The following is a 6,757-nucleotide window of genomic DNA, read 5'->3' as shown; positions in this document are numbered from 1 at the left end:
CCAGACCTAATGGATCAGAAACTGTGGTGGGGCCCTGTGGCTCATGCCTGTAATCCTAGCACTTTGGAAGGCTGAGGAGGGAGGGGATCCCTTGAAGCCGGGAGTTTGAGATCAGCCTGGGTGACAAAGTGAGATGCCATCTTTACAGAAATTTAAGAAAAATCTCAAAAAAAAAAAAAAAAAAAAAAAAAAAGGTGGCTGGATGTGGTGGCACATGCCTGTAGTCCCAGCTACTCAGGAGGCTAAGGTAGGAGGATCGCTTGAGCACAGGAGGTCAAGGCTGCAGTGAGTTATGATTGAGCCAGTCCTGGGTGTTTTAACAAGCCCTCCAAATGATTTGATTTAAATTAGTTTGAGAACCATTAGTTTAAAGCTATAGTTTTCTTGCCACATGTATCTTCACCCCCCATAAGGCATATTCAGTTTATTTTTAAGTTAAAGGGTCATCCTGTTGAATGCTGCATATTCTGAGGAGATATACCATGAGAGGACAGTGTATGCAGGAATTGTTACTTCTAGGCTGTAAATAAATGTGATATTACATTTCTTGCTGGTTTCTAAGTCAGTAAAATTTGGTAAGAAAAATAGTTTTGAAAAAAATCTAAAAAATAGAAGCAATGGAGGCTGTGTTTTGGGGTTTGAGTCTCCTTAGCCCACCTCACCCAAACCTCACTGCTGAGTCCCACTCCTGGGTTTCCTGGAATTCCACCCTGGTAGCAGCCATGGCTGTGAGCAGCCAATCTGTCCATGCTCTACTTGTTAGCTCTGGTGGCCACCCCATCTTCCCATCTGCTTGCAGCCTCTGTTCCTCATCTCTCCACTCCCCATCCTGATTCCTATCTCTGAGTGGCATTCTCTAAGCTGTACTCACTTTCACTTTTAGTCACGGTGAGCAGTTTCCCGCTGCAGGGCCTTACCCTTTCCTAATCTCTTAAGTCTGTCCTCAACTCCACGGATATTCAAACTTTGTTCTTCTTCCAAGGCACAGATTCTGTAACTCCGCTCTTGAAATTGGATGTGTCATGACAGGTTCAGCCAGCAGCAGCAGCAGGGGAAATATCTGGCACCATCCGTCACTAAACACTTGGGAAGACAGACGACAGGCACAGACAATGGCCCACATCCCTGCTTGCTGACCAGCTGCCCCTCAAGCCCACCATGGGGGACTGATCTTTGCCCCAGAAACTCTTAGTGCTCTTGAGTTTCTTGAGCTGCTGATGGAAAGTGCTGCGTCCCCAGCACTCCTGCTAGCAAGCCTTCTTGCCCTTTGGGACGGGGATTAGGTAGGATGGGTGGGGCAGGGATGGGATGTTAGTGGATCTGAAAACTGATGCCTTGGCCTTTCCAGCTCTTTCGTGACAGGCATCAACAATGTGTACAGCATTTTAGAGTCTACAAACCACCTTCAGTTAGCATCATTTACAAAGCCTCGCAACCACTCTAAGCGGGGAGCAAGGAGTTATCATCATCACTGTTTTACAGATGAGATAGTGGAGAACCGGAAGGTTGCCATCTTTCTCCCAGGGGGGCTCAAACAATAAAAGCAAAGTTGGGCTTATATCCAGGTTTTATGTCAACTTGACCTTTAGTTTACCAGCTCCGCCTTGCTAAGTGGATAAAATCTCACATTAACAAATCCCTAAGGACCTCTCAACAGCTTTGCTCAGTGAAGATTTGACATAGTAAATGCATTTATGGCAATCACACTCGTATTCAGTTTACAAATGGCAGTGAAATCCATGACTTTAGGTAATCTCTATAATGACCTTATGTAGAAGCTTTTTTTACTCTTGTTTTACACATGAGAAAACTCACACTCAGGAAGGATGAGTAACTTGCTCAAGATTACACAGCTACCTAGTATCACGGATGAATGTCAGTTTTCCTCACAATAGAACCTCTGTCCACTATGTACAGCTCCCCTCTGCTATGAATTCTAAACTGAAAAAAAAAAAAAGGAAAAAACAAAAACAACAACAAAAAAAACAAACAAGGGAGATGAACAAACATAGTGAGGCAGGTTTCCCAAACCATTTCTGTTTAGAAACATAGATGCTTGGGTTTCTCCCCTATCCTTCCACAAACTCTCCCAAGCTCTAGGGGTGGTAGCAGGTAACCCAACTGATGCTTCTGATTGGCTGAGGCTGGGAGCTTCTGATTGGCTGAAGCTGGGAAACGTGCTATAGGGGAAAGATGCACGCAGAATACTGCAATTGAGTTTCCTCTAAACACCTCAATTTTTTCATATGGGGGTGTTTTCTTTGGATGAGTGTTTTGGGTAAGCCTTTGGGTAGGAAGTCATTGGAAGGACTGTGACCATTAGATCTTTTCAGGCCTATAATCCTAGCACTTCGGGAGGCGGAGGTAGGAGGATTGCTTGAGCCCAGGAATTTGAGACCAGCCTGGGCAACATGGCAAGACCCTGTCTCTACAAATAATAATAATAAAAATAGCCGGATGTGGTGGTGCCCGTTTGCGATCCCAGCTACTCAGGAGGTTGAGGTGGGGGGATCATTTGAGCCCAGGAGTTTGAGGCTGCAGTGAGCTGGGTTCATGCCACTGCACTGTAGCCTGGATGACGAAGAGAGACGCTGTCTCAAAAATTTATTTTTATCTTTATTTTTAGAGGTGAGGTCTCGCTCTGTCACCCAGGCTAGACTGGAACTCCTGGGCTCAAGTGATGCTGTCACCTCAGTCTTCCAGGTAGCTGGGGCTACAGTATGCTACTGCTCCTGGATCCTATTCTTCATTGTTTATGCACAATTTCTTATTCATCAGATGTTTGGCTTTCCTGTATAGCAACATGACTCTAATGAAATTTCATCTGGTGAAACACTGACCTTGTTAAGATAATTTTAGATTCAAATTGCATCCTCTAAGGGCTAGCCATATCTTCCATCTTGCAAATTCCACGTAGTACCAGGAGTCACAACTCTTCTGAAAACAGACATCAGTTGTTAAATTGGTTCTTAAATATTTCCTGTCAAGGATTCTCATTGTCAGAAGACTCTAGAATCTTCAATCAGCATCAGCATCATCTGGGAGCTTGTTAGAAATGAAGCAGCTCAGGCGCTGCTTCAGGTGTCCCGAATGAGAAACTGCATTTAACAAGATCCTCAGGTGATTCACATGCACCTTTAACATTTGGGACGCAGTGTTTTAGAATACCTTTTCATTTAGTTACATACAGTTACAACTTACTGTCTCTCAAGGGAGGTACTTAAAATTTGTTTTAATTTTAAATTTAGGGGGTTACATGTACGGGTTAGTTATAAGGGTATATTGCGTGATGCTGAGGTTTGGGCTTCGGATCCCATCACCCATATCGTGAACATAATACCGAATAGGAAGTGTTTCAGTCCTTCTCCAACTTCCTCCCTCCCTTTCCCACTTTTGGAGTTCCTAGTGTCTATTGTTCCCATCTTTATGTCTCTGTGTACCCAATCTTTAGCTCCCGCTTATCGGTGGGAACATTCATATTTGGTTTTCTGTTCCTGTGTTAATTCACTTAGGATAGGCCGGGTGCAGTGGCTCACGCTTATCTATAATCCCAGCACTTTGGGAGGCAGAGGCAGGCAGATCACTTGAGGTCAGGAGTTCAAGACCAGGCTGGCCAACATGGTGAAACCTGTCTCTACTAAAAATACAAAAATTAGCTAGGTGTGTTGGTGGATGCCTGTAATCCCAGCTACTTGGGAGGCTGAGGCAGGAGAATCGTTTGAACCCGGGAGGCAGAGTTTGCAGTGCCCACTCCAGCCTGGGCAATAAGAGTGAAACTCTGTCTCAAAAAGCAAACAAAAAAATTCACATAGGATAATGGCCTCCAGCTATTATGGTTGTGTAGTATTCACAGCTACCATGGACACCCACTCTTTTGCCTTCAGTGCTGGGGTTGTGAATGGTTTATGGTTTGTAGTATTCCATGGTGTGTATGTAACACATTTTCTTTATCCAATTCACTGTTGATGGTCACCTAGGTTGATTCCATATCTTGCTATCATGACTAGTGCTGTGAAAAACAAATGAATATAGGTGTCTTTTTGGTAGAGCAATTTATTTTCTTTTGGGCATATACCTAGCAATGGGATTGCTGAGTCAAATGGTAATTCTACTTTTAGTTCTTTGAGAAATCTCCAAACTGCTTTCTACAGGGGCTGAGCTAATTTACATTCCCACCAACAGTGCATAAACATTCCCAGGGAAGTACTTTACATTTGTTTTCTGTGGTCCTCACAACAACCCTTCAGGGAAACTATTATTATCCCCAATCCCCAAAAAGGAAACTGGTTTTGAGAGATTTAATCACTTGACCAATTAGTAGTTAGTGGCTAAAATGGAATTAAAACTAGATCTGTCTACTCCTTGCAATATTTGCCGTAATACGTTTTCTTTCTTTCCTTTCTCAAGCCTCTTTATTAAGTCAGTTTCCAACCCCCGGCAATGTCTCCAGGTCTCTTTGAAGGTGGCATGGTAAGAAAGCAAACAATAAATAAGAAACAAAATTTTATATCAAAGTATTGTGAATAAAAATTGTAATTTGTTTGTGGGAATGTAAATTGGCACAACTATTATGGAAAACAGTATGGAGGTTCCTAAAAAAGTTAAAAATAGAACTACCATGTGATTCAGCAATCCCACTACTAGGTACATATCCAAGGAATATGAAATAAGTGTGGTGAAGAGATATCTGCACTCCCGTGTTCATTGCAGTACTATTCACAATAGCCAGGATATGGAATCAACTTAAGTGTCCTTCAATAGATTAATGGACAAAGAAAATGTAGCACATATAGACAATGGAATACCATTAGCCTTTGAAAAAAGGAAATCCTGTTATTTTTTGTGACAACTGGATGAACCTGGAGGACATTATGTTAAGTGAAATAAGCAGGCATAGAAAGACAAATATTACATGTCCTCACTTACAGTGGAGTGTGAAAAAGGTGACTTCATAGAAGCAGAGAGTAAAATGGTAGAGGCAAAGGAAGGGGGATCGGGGAGATGTTGGTCAAATGACACAAAATTTTAGTTAGGAAGAATGAATTCAAGATATCTAAGTGCATCATGATGAAAAAAAGTCTATTAAAATAAAAAATCTGGAACAAATATATTGTTTGTGTATGCATTTGTAACACATTTGTAAACATGACAAAAATGCTAACAACCCTAATATATAAAGGGTGTTTATACACCAATAAAAGCACTTTCATAGAAAAGATGAAAGACCAATTAACATGAAGAACCTCACTAGCAATCAAAAATATAAAGGGGAGATATCTTTTTCATTCCATAAATTGGCAAAGATTTAAAAGAAAAGGTAAAACCCAATGTAGGTGAGAATGAGAGCAATAGATCCCCAAATTTTCTATTATTAAAAATGGTGTTTTAGAAGAATACTTAACGAAAAGGAAAGACACTTGCCATATATTAGTAAGAAAGGCATGTAGAAAATGTATACAATTACTCTCTGCTCCTCCTGTTAGACAGACAGCTGCATCTTCTCATGCAGCACCAGCTGTATCCCTGAGACACCATGGTGAAGGTGAAGGCCAGAGTAAATGGATTTGGCCATGTTGGGTGTCTGGTCATCAGGGCTGCTTTTAACTTTGGCAAAGTGGATACTGTCACCATCAATGACCCCTTTGTTGACTTCAACTACATGATCCACATGGTCCAGTATGATTCCACCCATGGCAAGTTCCATGGCACCATTAAAGCTGACAGCAGGCAGTTTGTCATCGGTGGAAATCCCATTACCATCTTCTAAGAGCGAGGTCCCACCAAAATCAAATGGGATGATGCTGGTGCTGATTATGTTGTGTAGTCCACCGGCATCTTCAATACCATGAGAAGGCTGGAGATGTCTTAGAAGAGGGAGCCAAAAGGGCCATCATCCCTGCCCTTTCTGCTGACACCCCCTTTTTCATGATAGGCATGAATCATGAGTAGTACAAAAACAGCCTCAAGATCATCAGCAATGCCTCCTGTACCACCAACTGCTTAGCCCCCCGGCCAAGGTCATCCATGACAACTTTGGCATGGAAGAACTTATAACTACAGTCCATGCAATCACAGCCACCCTACCCTGGATGGCCCCTCTGGGAAACTGTGGCACAATGGCCACGGGGCTCTCCAGGACATCATCCCTGCATCTACTAGTGGTGCCAAGGCTATGGGTAAGGTTACCCCTGAGCTGAATGGGAAGCTCATTGGCATGGCCTTCCATGTCCCCACTGCCAACGTGTTGGTCACAGACCTGACTTGCCATCTGGAGAAACCTGCCAAAAATGATGACATCAAGAGGGTGGTAAAGCAGGAATTACAGGCCCCCTCAAGGGCATCCTGGGCTACACGAGCACCAGGTTGTCTCCTCCGACTTTAACAGCAACACCCACTCGTCTGCCTTCAATGCTGGGGCTGGCATTGCCCTCAACAATCACTTTGTCAAGCTCATTTCCTGGTATTACAATGAATTTGGCTACAGCAGCAGGGTGGTGGACCTCATAGCCCACGAAACCTCCAAGGAGTAAGACCCCTGACCACCAGCTGCAGTGAGAGCACGAGAGGAAGAGAGAGGCCCGCAGCTGCTAGGGAGTCCCTGCCACACTCAGTTCCCCACCACACTGAGAATCTCCCCTCCCCACAATTTCCACACAGAACCCCCTGAAGAGGGAGGGGCCTAGGAAGCCCACTTTGTCATATACTATCAATAAAGTCCCCTGTACTCAAAAAATTAATTAACTAATGAATCAAAATA

General features: G+C 43.3%; 1 pseudogene; it reads left to right on the top strand.

Moving 5' to 3' along the window:
• The first annotated feature begins 5,533 nt into the window (after window positions 1–5,533).
• LOC112631827 lies at window positions 5,534–6,530 on the top strand (annotated as a pseudogene).
• Window positions 6,531–6,757: the final 227 nt, after the last annotated feature.

The sequence above is a fragment of the Theropithecus gelada genome, chromosome 9 (assembly GCF_003255815.1).
Source record: "Theropithecus gelada isolate Dixy chromosome 9, Tgel_1.0, whole genome shotgun sequence".
In the NCBI taxonomy this organism is placed as follows: domain Eukaryota; kingdom Metazoa; phylum Chordata; class Mammalia; order Primates; family Cercopithecidae; genus Theropithecus; species Theropithecus gelada.
This window is presented reverse-complemented; position numbering and strand designations above follow the sequence as displayed.